The sequence below is a fragment of the Mesoplodon bidens genome, assembly GCF_964165515.1.
Source record: "Mesoplodon bidens genome assembly, chromosome: 16".
Taxonomy (NCBI): domain Eukaryota; kingdom Metazoa; phylum Chordata; class Mammalia; order Artiodactyla; family Ziphiidae; genus Mesoplodon; species Mesoplodon bidens.
This window is the reverse complement of record NC_138173.1, coordinates 55,437,324-55,451,958: the sequence shown is the minus strand read 5'-3', so window position 1 is coordinate 55,451,958 and position 14,635 is coordinate 55,437,324.

Below are 14,635 nucleotides of genomic sequence, written 5' to 3'. Positions count from 1 at the left end.
TTTGTCTTATTAACAAAAATTACAGGCAGATTTACTTCTCAAGCTGCCTTCCTTGTAGGGGTCCCTCTGAGCAGGGTGGTCTTTCTTTCCTGGGGAATCTGTTTGTTCTGTGATCAAAACAGTAACATTTTTTTCTTCAAAAAGCAGAATTTAATCTTTGTGGTGAGCCACTATGAGAACATTCCTCAGATTCCAGAAGAGAGAGTTTTTCAAATGTAAAGACTTTGCAATCCCCTGATTAAGTCCAACAAATCTAATCCATTTCCTTAAAATTTATCTTTAGGTGGGAGTTCTAAAAACATAAAGGCTGCTTCATATCGTTCAGTGTCTCCTGTTCACATTCTAAATTTTTATTCTTTCCATCTATTTTAACAGGACATCCCCTTAGGGTCCACGTTAAAGGCTGCTGGATCATAAAAAATGTGCACTCATTTTATTAGAACTGCCTTGACTGTTTGCTGTAGGCACATGGGCTAAAGTTTTAGGCTCAAAGACATCTTTCTGAATCCATACCAACACCTAGACTAAAACCCATCCCCTTCTAGTCACCTTTCCTCATTGTGTCCCCAAATGACATCTATTCAAGCCCAGGGTTGGGGCAGCTACATGATTTCTTTGAATAAGACAAGTTGTCAACGTGTAATATGGCATGAGAGAAATCAGTTCACTGGAAACACTTGTAAAACCTTTCTGTTTGAATGTAGAAATCAATGTTAAGTCCAACTAGTTCTGTCAGTTTTTGTGCTTTTTCAAAATTCAGATTCACCAACAGTGAAGACTCTCCAAATGCTGGCTTTCTTCTTTACTTTGCCCAGTTACATAATAAAATACAATAACAGATGGTGGAAACTATCTTTTAGGTAGGATTGTTGCTTGGGAAGCAGTGGTATGCTAGAAGTGGCTGTACTGACTCATGAGAGCTAATTGTTAAATTATCAGAAATTTGTGAGCTGGTTATTAAAAATAGCCATTGATAAAAATGAAATTATGTGTGTACAGTTATATTATAATAAAAACAAAAGTCATAAAGACTCAAAATTTATCACTTCCTATTTATTTTACTACACTGTACTGCTTCTGTACAGTGTTTCTTTGTATCATATCTCTATTTTGGAAATCTGGATGGCACAATGGTATGTATAGGGTGTATTTCTTCCCACCTCCACCATTCATGAATATCACATGGATTGCTTGAAATCAACCATGGTGAGAGTATTTACACCATGGAAATTGGCAAATGCTACAAACCGGAGCCTTTTTATTGGTGCTGTTCCTTAAAGAACAGGAATTTAAACTTTTACCAGTGCACTGCTGTGAAGAGTCCCATAACATTTTCTTGTTGAACACAAGTTCCCTGTGTTCGCTCATTGTATAGATAAAACTTTTTCTAAGTAGTTGCTTTGTTAGAAAGCAGCCTCTCTATCCATATGTGGAATGGCTTCTATGTAGATTCAATAAGGAAACTTATCCTCACCATAGAATGTTAGCTTCATGAAAGTAGGAACTTTATCCTGTTAACCACTGAATTCTCAGTGTTTACTGAATGCTTGGCTACATTGTAATGTATTGAATAGTAATATTATCAATATCAATAAACACTTATAAAGCTTTTACTATGTACCGGAGGCTGTTCTACATATACTAAATCCATTAATCTTTACAGGAATTCTGTGGTGTGGGTAGTATTATGATTTCAATTTACAGATGAGGAAACTGAGGTGCCCAGAAACTAATTTTCCCATCATTACACATGAACAACTCTGCAGTTATCAGAAAGAAATGTTTCTATAACATTGTAATGAAAAATAGCTTTCTTGTTAAAAAAAAAAATAACTGTATCACAGTCTCACAATTTTGTACCCCTAAATAAATGTCCTAATTCTTTTCAGTTCAGGCTTTACTCAAGTTACTTAAAACTTTAAAGTTTTTTTTCTCTAAGATGGCCAATTTAAAAACTTATTTTTACTGTATAGAAATACTATTCACTTATATATTTTGATGCTTTTTAGAAGTCTTTTAAAATTCTATTTCTTGTGATCTGAAACCTTTCATTCTTCTTATGCCTGATCTTTATTTCATTCTAATGACCAGTGGCATTTTTTCACCTCTGAGTATGTTTTGTGAACTAACTAGTTCACAATTGGTTCTGAGGCTGAAAATCTTGGTAGGCATCATCTTTGGATTAAATGCTTCTGTGATCAACAACTCTAAGCCAATGACAAAACAGTAATGGGGTTGTAAGCAGAGGGCTATACGTATGCCTACGGATTACAAACTGGAGATTTTTTTTAAAAAGAAAATATTCTAAATTAGAAAATTTGTTCTTGGCTACTTTGTGGTTGTTAGATTATTTGGAGATTCATTAGGAGGAATGCTGCCTGTAATGAAGAACTTGGCATTGAGAAAATTACCCAGTCACTTCCAAGTAGGTAAACCTACACACTTTCTGCACGAATATTGAAGCCACCTCTCAGTGAGCTGATGACAGTGACTTATCACACTTCTCACAAAGGTTGAAAACTAAGCAAAAGACTTGATAAGTTAAAACCTTAATGCCATGAACTGGATTCAGTGAAAATTTCTTTAAAAGTTTTCAGCAAATGAGCGTTTTGTAGACACTGTCTCATTTGACAGCTACATCCCCATGAAATGAGATTTTTATAATATGAGTTGGGTAGATATGACAGTTTAAGTAGGAAATGGCACTAAAACTTCTGATTTTTTTTCTTTCCAAAGACAAGAAATACAGTTAAGTGGGGCAAGGTAGAGCTAAAAAATGGGACTTATGCATATAGTTACTGGTTACCAATATTTCTGCTTCCAAATGATCACGTGGAAAAATCTCTGGTTGTGATTTAGGGAGCAAAAGAAAGTGATGAGGCTAGAAGGTAGCGAGCTTTCCACTTATACTTACATGTGTGAGAAAACCAGGAGTAGCAATTGTGCCATGCTTACATTTAAAAATTCTTAACACTATTTTCAACAACAACAACAATGACAACAAAACCACTAGGGACCAAGCAGTCAACTCTGTGCTTTTCTCACTTGAATATGTCGGTGCCCTCAGGAGTCACCCATCATTCCGGTTTTCTTCCTCAACCAATACACTGGCAGAGTAACTGAGCCTGTCTGAACCAAGTTTTCCTGAAAAGATGAATTTCTTTCAGAGCTAAGCAAGAAAAAAAAGTGATTTCGTGTTTATATTTATGCCTAAAAAAATTATATCTAGTTTTTCATTCCCTTCAGATGGTATGCTTTTCCTAAATTAATTACTGTAGTTGGTGCATACTGGAAGCCTTTACGCTAGTGCATATTTGTTCATTAGTATCTATAAGTCTTTTACTGGAAGATATTGATGGAGTGTCATCACTTGCTGAAGTTTAGAATTTCTCTGAAAATATCAGCACACAAACCTTATAATTCCCCTTTTCATATATCACTCTTAAATGCCTCTCTTGGCTACTTTTATGCAGCAGCACTGGGACAAATCGTGCCCTTGTGGTGGAGAACAGATATAGTGAGAGCCTTCATCCCACCTGATGTGCTCTGGCAGGCGCAGCCGTGGACACACCTAATCAGGTCTCACATGCTGGCCACATTTTCTGCAGGCTGGTTTTATGTGGTCGCCTCACAGATTCAGAGAAAAGGCCTCCACTGTACTCTCACTTGTATGTCAGTATCAAAACAGCATGCCCTAGTGAGTTGCCTGATAAAAGGTTGCAAAAAAATTGGGGTTCTTGGTGATTTTCTGTCCCAGAGGAAGAGGCTCATGGCAATCCTGCTGAGTCACAATGAAGTTTATCAGAGTTGGGTTATAGTTCAAGTTAGAGAGTATAAATGAGCAATTAGGGCTACGTTCTCAATAGAAATTCAGAAACAGAGAGATTAGTAACTGAAGAGAAGTTATCTGAAACACAAGAGAATAGAAGCAAGTTGTGTGAGACCAAAGTAAAGGGCATAAGATGCCATATAAAATTGTAAACTCAGGATAAGACAATTCTCTGTCAGTGACAGGTGGCACTGGCTAAGGATATCACTGTGTTTCAAACTCAAGTGCAGAATATTTTGGGTCAAGAGAGTTTTCTTAGAGAGAGAGATAACTCAAGTTGTCTAATTGTTGAAGTCTGGTTAACAGATGCAAATTTACAGGTAAATTCATATGAATTCCAACCAGTTACCTCTAGTACTGTGAGAATATTCGATTGTAGATTCAGATGTATAATTCTGGGGGACGGAGGAAGATGGCGGGAGAGTAAGACGCGGAGATCACCTTCCTCCCCACAGATACATCAGAAATTCATCTACATGTGGAACAACTCCTACAGAACACCTACTGAACGCTGACAGAAGACCTCAGATCCCCCAAAAGGCAAGAAACTCCCCACATACCTGGGTAGGGCAAAAGAAAAAAGAATAAACAGAGACAAAAGGATAGGGACGGGACCTGCACCAGTGGGAGGGAGCCGTGAAGGAGGAAAGGTTTCCACACACTAGAAGCCCCTTCACGGGTGGAGACTGCGGGTGGCGGAGGGGGAAAGCTTCGGAGTACTGGAGGAGAGCACAGCAACAGGGGTGTGGAGGGCAAAGCGGAGAGATTCCCGCACAGAGGATCGGTGCCCTCAGGCACACACCAGCCCGAGAGGCTTGTCTGCTCGGCCGCCGGGGCGGGAGGGGCTGGGAGCTGAGGCTCGGGTATCGGCTTTCAGTCGGAGCGCAGGGAGAGGACTGGGGCTGGCGGCAGGAAGAGAGCCTGAAGGGGTTAGTGCACCACGGCTAGCCCGGAGGGAGTCCGGGGAAAAAGTCTGGAGCTGGCGAAGAGGCAAGAGACTTTTTCTTCCCCTTTGTTTCCTGGTGTGCGAGGAGAGGGAATTAAGAGTGCTGCTTAAAGAAGCTCCAGAGACGGGCGCGAGCCGCGGCTGAAGGCGCGGACCCCGGAGACGGGCGTGGGACGCTGAGGATGCTGCTGCCGCCGCCACAAGGCCTGTGTGCAAGGGCAGGTCACTGTCCACCCCCCTTCCGGGGAGCCTGTGCAGCCCGCCACTGCCGGGGTCCCGGGACCCAGGAACGGCTTCCCCGAGAAAGCGCACGGAGCGCCTCGGGCTGCTGCAACGTCACGCCGGCCTCTGCCGCCGCAGGCCCACCCCGCACTGCATGCCCCTCCCTCCCCTCAGCCTGAGTGAGCCAGAGCCCACGAATCAGCGGCTCCTTTAAACCCGTCCTGTCTGAGCGAAGAACGGACGCCCTCTGGCGACCTACGCGCAGAGGCGGGGCCAGGTCCAAGGCTGAGACCTGGGAGCTGTGAGAGCAAAGAGACAGGGAAATCTTTCTGTGCAGCCTCGAAGGCAGCCGATTAAAGCTCCACGGTCCGCTTGATGTGCCCTGTGTCTGTGGAGTGCATGAATGGACAGCAAATCATCCCAAATTGAGGAGGTGAACTTTGAGGACAAGATTTAAGATTTTTTCTCCTTTTCCTCTTTTTACAACGAATTATCCCAAATTAAGGAGGTGGACTTTGAGAGCTAGATTTCAGACTTTTTCCCCTTTTCCTCCTTTTACAATGAATTATCCCAAATTGAGGAGGTGGACTTTTAGAGCAAGATTTTCGATTTTTTCCCCCCCTGTTCTTTTTTTGTGAATGTGTATGTGTATGCTTCTGTGTGAGATTTTCTCTGTATAGCTTTGCTTCCACCATAGGTCCCAGGGTTCTATCCATCCTTTTTTTTTTTTTTCAATAATTACTTTTTTATTTTTAATAACGCTACTATATTTTATACTTTATTCTATTTTACTTTATCTTCTCTCTTTCTTTTTTTCCTACCTTCCCTTCCTCCCTCCCTCCCTCCGCCCCTTTCTTTCTTTCCTTCCTTCCCCCCTCCCTTCTTTCTTTCTTTCTTTCCGTCCTTCCTCCCTCCCTCCTTTTTCTTTCTTTCTTTCTTTCTTTCTTTCTTTCTTTCTTTCTTTCTTTCTTTCTTCCTTCCTTCCTTCCTTCCTTTCCTTCTTCCTTTCTTTCTCTCTCTCTTTCTTTCTTCTACTAATTCTTTCTTTCTACTTTTTCTCCCTTTTATTCTGAGCTGGGTAGATGAAAGGCTCTTGGTGCTGCAGCCAGGAGTCAGTGCTGTGCCTCTGAAGTGGGAGAGCCAACTTCAGGACACAGGTCCACAAGAGACCTCCAGGCTCCACATAATATCAAGTGGCGAAAATCTCCCAGAGATCTCCATCTCAACACCAGCACCCAGCTTCAGTCAACGACCAGCAAGCTACAGTGCTGGTCACCCAATGCCAAGCAACTAGCAAGACAGGAACACAACCCGACCCACTAGCAGAGAGGCTGCCTAAAAATATAATAAGGCCACAGGCACCCCAAAACACACCACCAGATGTGGACCTGTCCACCAGAAAGACAAGATTGAGCCTCAAACACAAGAACACAGGCACTAGTCCCCCCCACCAGGAAGCCTACACAACCTACTGAAACAACCTTAGCCACTGGGGACAGACACCAAAAACAATGGGAATTACGAATCTGCAGCCTGCAAAAAGGAGATCCCAAACACAGTAAGATAAGCAAAATGAGAAGACAGAAAAACACACAGCAGGTGAAGGAGCAAGATGAAAACCTACCAGACCTAACAAATGAAGAGGTAATAGGCAGTCTACCTGAAAAAGAATTCAGAATAATGATAGTAAAGATGATCCAAGATTCTATTTCCAAGATACAAAATCTTGGAAATAGAATAGACAAAATGCAAGAAACAGTTAACAAGGACCTAGATGAACTAAAGATGAATCAAGCATCAATTAAAAACACAATAAATGAAATGAAAAATACTCTAGATGGGATCAATAGCAGAATAACTGAGGCAGAAGAACGGATAAGTGAGGTAGAAGATAAAATAGTGGAAATAACTGCTGCAGAGCAAAATAAAGAAAAAAGAATGAAAAGAACAGAGGACAGTCTCAGAGACCTCTGGGACAACATTAAACGCACCAACATTCGAATTATAGGGGTTCCAGAAGAAGAAAAGAAAAAGAAAGGGACTGAGAAAATATTTGAAGAGATTTTTTTTTTTTTTTTTTTTGCAGCATGCGGGCCTCTCACTGCTATGGCCTCTCCCGCTGCGGAGCACAGGCTCCGGACACGAAGACTCAACGGCCATGGCTCATGGGCCAAGCCGCTCCGTGGCATGTGGGATCCTCCCAGACCGGGGCACGAACCCGTGTCCCCTGCATCGGCAGGTGGACTCCCAACCACAGCGCCACCAGGGAAGCCCTTGAAGAGATTATAGTTGAAAACTTCCCTAATATGGGAAAGGAAATAGTTAATCAAGTCCAGGAGGCACAGAGAGTCCCATACAGAATAAATCCAAAGAGAAATATGCCAAGACACAAATTAATCAAACTGTCAAAAATTAAACACAAAGAAAACATATTAAAAGCAGCAAGGCAAAAACAACAAATAACACACAAGGGAATCCCCATCAGGTTAACAGCTGATTTCTCAACAGAAACTCTACAAGCCAGAAGGGAGTGGCAGGACATAATTAAAGTGATGAAGGAGAAAAACCTGCAACCAAGATTACTCTACCCAGCAAGGATCTCATTCAGATTTGATGGAGAAATTAAAACGTTTACAGACAAGCAAAAGCTGAGAGAGTTCAGCACCACCAAACCAGCTTTACAACAAATGCTAAAGGAACTTCTCTAGGCAAGAAACACAACAGAAGGAATATACCTACAATAACGAACCCAAAGCAATTAAGGAAATGGGAATAGGAACATACATATCAATAATTACCTTAAATGTAAATGGATTAAATGCTCCCACCAAAAGACACAGAGTGGCTGAATGGATACAAAAACAAGACCCATATATATGCTGTCTACAAGAGACCCACTTCAGACCTAGAGACACATACAGATTGAAAGTAAGGGGATGGAAAAAGATATTCCATGCAAATGGAAATCAAAAGAAAGCTGGAGTAGCAATTCTCATATCAGACAAAATAGATTTTAAAATAAAGACTATTAGAAGAGACAAAGAAGGACACTACATAATGATAAAGGGATTGATCCAAGAAGAAGATATAACAATTGTAAATATTTATGCACCCAACATAGGACCACCTCAATACATAAGGCAAATACTAACAGCCATAAAAGGGGAAATCGACAGTAACATACTCATAGTAGGGGATTCTAACACCCCACTTTCACCAATGGACAGATCATCCAAAATGAAAATAAATAAGGAAACACAAGCTTTAAATGATACATTAAACAAGATGGACTTAATTGACATTTATAGGACATTCCATCCAAAAACAACAGAATACACATTTTTCTCAAGTGCTCATGGAACATTCTCCAGGATAGATCATATCTTGGGTCACAAATCAAGCCTTGGTAAATTTAAGAAAATTGAAATTGTATCAAGTATCTTTTCCGACCACAATGCTATGAGACTAGACATCAATTACAGGAAAAGATCTGTAAAAAATACAAACACATGGAGGCTAAACAATACACTACTCAATAACGAAGTGATCACTGAAGAAATCAAAGAGGAAATAAAAAAATACCTAGAAACAAACGACAGTGGAGACACGACGAACCAAAACCTATGGGACACAGCAAAAGCAGTTCTACGAGGGAAGTTTATAGCAATACAATCCCACGTTAAGAAACAGGAAGCATTTCGAGTAAACAACCTGACCCTGCACCTAAAGCAATTAGAGAAAGAAGAACAAAAAACCTCCAAAGTTAGCAGAAGGAAAGAAATCGTAAAGATCAGATCAGAAATAAATGAAAAAGAAATGAAGGAAACGATAGCAAAGATCAATAAAACTAAAAGGTGGTTCTTTGAGAAGATAAACAAAATTGATAAACCATTAGCCAGACTCATCAAGAAAAAAAGGGAGAAGACTCAAATCAATAGAATTAGAAATGAAAAAGGAGAAGTAACAACTGACACTGCAGAAATGCAAAAGATCATGAGAGATTACTATAAGCAACTCTATGCCAATAAAATGGACAACCTGGAAGAAATGGACAAATTCTTAGAAATGCACAACCTGCCAAGACTGAATCAGGAAGAAATAGAAAATAAGAATTGACCAATCACAAGCACTGAAATTGAAACTGTGATTAAAAATCTTCCAACAAACAAAAGCCCAGGACCAGATGGCTTCACAGGCGAATTCTATCAAACATTTAGAGAAGAGCTAACACCTATCCTTCTCAAACTCTTCCAAAATACAACAGAGGGAGGAGCACTCCCAAACTCATTCTATGAGGCCACCATCATCTTGATACCAAAACCAGGCAAGGATGTCACAAAGAAAGAAAACTACAGGCCAATATCACTGATGAACATAGATGCAAAAATCCTCAACAAAATACTAGCAAACGGAATCCAACAGCTCATTAAAAGGATCATACACCATGATCAAGTGGGGTTTATTCCAGGAATGCAAGGATTCTTCAATATATGCAAATCAATCAATGTGATACACCATATGAACAAATTGAAGAGGAAAAACCATATGATCATCTCAATAGATGCAGAGAAAGCTTTCGACAAAATTCAACACCCATTTATGATAAAAACCCTGCAGAAAGTAGGCATAGAGGGAACTTTCCTCAACCTAATAAAGGCCATATATGACAAACCCACAGCCAACATGGTCCTTAATGGTGAAAAACTGAAACCATTTCCACTAAGATCAGGAACAAGACAAGGCTGCCAACTCTCACCACTCTTATTCAACTTAGTTTTAGAAGTTTTAGCCACAGAAATCAGAGAAGAAAAGGAAATAAAAGGAATCCAAATTGGAAAAGAAGAAGTAAAGCTGTCACTGTTTGCAGATGACATGATACTATACATAGAGAATCCTAAAGATGCTACCAGAAAACTACTAGAGCTAATCAATGAATTTGGTAAAGTAGCAGGATACAAAATTAACGCACAGAAATCTCTGGCATTCCTGTACACTAATGATGAAAAATCTGAAAGTGAAATGAAGAAAACACTCCCATTTACCATTGCAACAAAAAGAATAAAAGATCTAGGAATAAACCTACCTAAGGAGACAAAAGACCTGTATGCAGAAAATTATAAGACACTGATGAAAGAAATTAAAGATGATACAAATAGATGGAGAGATATACCATGCTCCTGGATTGGAAGAATCAATATTGTGAAAATGACTCTACTACCCAAAGCAATCTACAGATTCAATGCAATCCCTATCAAACTACCACTGGCATTTTTCACAGAACTAGAACAAAAAATTTCACAATTTGTTTGGAAAAACAAAGGACCCCTAATAGCCAAAGCAATCTTGAGAACGAAAAATGGAGCTGGAGGAATCAGGCTCCCTGACTTCAGACTATACTACAAAGCTACAGTAATCAAGACAGTGTGGTACTGGCATAAAAACAGAAAGATAGATCAATGGAACAGGATAGAAAGCCCAGAGATAAACCCACGCACATATGGTCAACTTATCTTTGATAAAGGAGGCAGGAATGTACAGTGGAGAAAGGACAGCCTCTTCAATAAGTGGTGCTGGGAAAACTGGACAGGGACATGTAAAATATGAGATTAGATCATTCCCTAACACCATACACAAAAATAAGCTCAAAATGGATTAAAGACCTAAATGTAAGACCAGAAACTATGAAACTCTTAGAGGAAAACTTAGGCAGAACACTCTATGACATAAATCACAGCAAGATCCTTTTGGACCCACCTCCTAGAGAAATGGAAATAAAAACAAAGATAAACAAATGGGACCTAATGAAACTTCAAAGCTTTTGCACAGCAAAGGAAACCATAAACAAGACCAAAAGGCAACCCTCAGAATGGGAGAAAATATCTTCAAATGAAGCAACTGACAAAGGATTAATATCCAAAATTTATAAGCAGCTCATGCAGCTCAATAGCAAGAAAACAAAAAACCCAATCCAAAAATGGGCAGAAGACTTAAATAGGCATTTCTCCAAAGAAGATATACAGACTGCCAACAAACACATGAAAGAATGCTCAACATCATTAATCATTAGAGAAATGCAAATCAAAACTACAATGAGATATCATCTCACACCAGTCAGAATGGCCATCATCAAGAAATCTAGAAACAATAAATGCTGGAGAGGGTGTGGAGAAAAGGGAACACTCTTGCACTGCTGGTGGGAATGTGAATTGGTACAGCCACTATGGAGAACAGTATGGAGGTTCCTTAAAAAACTACAAAGAGAACTACCATATGACCCAGCAATCCCACTACTAGGCATATACCCTGAGAAAACCATAATTCAAAAAGAGACATGTACCAAAATATTCATTGCAGCTCTATTCACAATAGCCTGGAGATGGAAACAACCTAAGTGTCCATCATCGGATGAATGGATAAAGAAGATGTGGCACATATATACAATGGAATATTACTCAGCCATAAAAAGAAATGAAACTGAGCTATTTGTAATGAGGTGGATAGACCTAGAGTCTGTCATACAGAGTGAAGTAAGTCAGAAAGAGAAAGACAAATACCGTATGCTAACACATATATATGGAATTTAAGAAAAAAAATGCCATGAAGAACCTAGGGGTAAAACAGGAATAAAGACACAGACCTACTTGAGAATGGACTTGAGGATATGGGGAGGGGGAAGGGTAAGCTGTGACAAAGCGAAAGAGAGGCATGGACATATATACAGTACCAAACGTAAGGTAAGTAGATAGTGGGAAGCAGCCGCATAGCACCGGGAGATCAGCTCGGTGCTTTGTGACCGCCTGGAGGGGTGGGATAGGGAGGGTGGGAGGGAGGGAGACGCAAGAGGGAAGGGATATGGGAACAGATGTATATGTATGACTTATTCACTTTGTTAAAAGCAGAAACTAATAAAAATAAATAAATAAATAAATAAATAAATAAATAAATAAATAAATAAAAATTATTTTTAAAAAATGATGTATAATTCTGCATTAAATATGATATTATTTTTGACATCTAAGCAAAGGGATTGGGAATTTTAAGTATCATTCACATTTTATTAGAGGTGGAAAAATATTAGAAAAATCACTCGTATTGATAGAGGATGCCCACTTTCTAGTAGGCAGGTTAAGTATCCCAGACCATACTTCTAGGCAGTATTAGATTTCTCCTATTCTGGCCAATTGCCTGTGAATCTGTCTCAGTCTCCATTAATTTTTTTTCTCCCGCAACACTATGAAGGTCCTCTGAGGAATATCACCAATTCTAACTGCGTTGTTTCTATTTCTTTGTTGCAAGTAACAGCTCAGAATAGATTAATATCTTTAACAATACAAGCAGTTTATTCTAACAGTGTTAGATAAATTACAAAAAAGAAGGAAATGGTGAAAAATTAGACCCTTGGAAGACACAAATTCTAGAGAAGTCCTCCTAACTCAGCAGGATTACCTGGGCAAACTTTTTAAGGCTCTGTCTTCACCCTAACCTATTTCCAACTATCTTATGTCCCTGAAAGCTTTTTAACCCCAAGAATCAAATTTAAGAGAAAGAGAGAGAGAGAGAGTTTGATTATCCTATTTGGATAACATGCTATGGGTCGAGGTTCACGTGGTGATCTATCTACTGAGATAATGAAGGAGTAACAGAAGAAGCCTTCCAAAGAACTGCAGATCATTAAGTGAGGATTGGGAACATTACTTGACAAATTAAAATTCTGTACGTAATTCCTTGTAAATATAATCTTTGTGTTTAAACGAGGTTAATCAAATGTGTTACACTAAAGAGAGTCAGAGGTAGTAGAAAGGAATTTAGTGATTCTTTAGTGCTCTTGATCCTTTCTCAAAATATATGTATTAAATGCCTGATAATCTAGGAAATTCATAGAAAAATTAACTAATAGATTGTATGGGGTCCTAGTTAAGTGACAGGACAGGTAAGTTTACAAATGAAGTACCATGCTCACTTCTAATCACCATAAATTTAGAAACTTGTAATTAAATAATAGCAGTATAAAGCAGGGTTTAAATGCAATGACGTTGTAATCACAGGTGTAAATCTTGGCTCTGCTATTACTTGTCGGACACCAGGCGAATCTATCTCTCTGTACTTCCATTTCTTCATCTGTAAAATAGTGATAAATAATATCTTCTTTGCACTGATCTTTTCAGTATAAAATTGGATAATAATATTTGTAAAGTTCTTGTACTGAATAAATGGTAGGTATTATATTGTAATTAGTATTCTTAAGAGTGTGGACCAAAATCATGAGAAAACTAATTTATTACTATGCTAGGGCTACTGTAATGAAGTACCACAAACTAGGTGGATTAAACAACAGAAATTTATTATCTCACAGTTCTGTAGGCTGAAAGTACAAAATCAAGGTGTTAGCGGGATTGATTCCTTCTGAGGGCTGTGAGGGAAGGATCTCTTTCAGGCTTCTCTTCTTGGTTTGTACATGGCCGTCTTCTCCCTTTGTCTCTTCACATAATCTTCCCTCTACATGTATTTCTTTGCCCAAATATCCCTTTTTAATAAAGATACTAGTCATAATGGAACAGAGTCTTCATTTTTACTGGATTACAATTGTAAAGACAAGCTCTCCAAGTAAGGTCACTTTCTGAGATACTGAGCATTAGGGCTTTAACATATGAATTTTGGGCGGGGGGACATAATTCAACCCATAACAACAAGGTTACATTTAATAATTGTTAACATTCCCTCTGTATCTCTGTCTCTCTCTCAGTCTCTGACTAACATTTATTGAGTATGTACTATGTATGAGCTACTAGTCTAGGTAATGGTGACATATTGTTGACCAGAGAAACCATGGATGCTGGATTAGACTTGCCTTGTGTGGCCCCGTGATTAAAATTCCAACTATTGTGTACTAATTATAGAGCCAAAGGAGAACTAAGGTAACTCAGTAAGCTTTAGAATCATTTCCTATTCTAAATCTCACTAATTAATGATTCATTTAAAAAGGGGCCAGGTCAAAGGTAGCAAGAAAGCTTAAGTGAACACAATCTTTGTTTTAAAGCAAAGTGCTCTAATCTCTTCTTATTTACATGGGAAGACTTTCTGTAACTCCAGGAATTCTTGAAATGATAGAAGACAATCAACCCAGCCAGTATTTTCTCTGGTCTTCCAACTTTGAATTTCAAGATAGGATTGCTGAATGAATGGGAAGTGTTCTGACAAAACTTCAGTCTAGTTTTTAATAAGACAGGAAAATGTTGCATAATAAGGCCAGGACTCTGGAAATAGCAAGTTCCTTCTAAGTAAGGAATTTGCTACTGTGACTTTTCAATAAAGGAAGATGTTAAACTTCTTTTTCTCTAAGCCAGTATTAAGGAATATTATACAACATAATATTCATGTCAAAATGAAAACAATTCAAAGACTGGTAAAATCCAAATTTTAGAAGAGTTCAAGTACACAGACAATAGTATGTATGAAGCTTTAGGTCTTTTAGGAAAAGTAAGTGAATGCAAATCAGTATCAAAACCCCATCATTTATAAAATGTTGATTTTAGAGTTTTTAATACTTAAGTTATAGGATAAGACTATAAAAGGAAACTGTCACGTTTTAAGGTTGTTTTGATCAAATTATGCTGATACAGAAGCTGATGGAGAGTTTA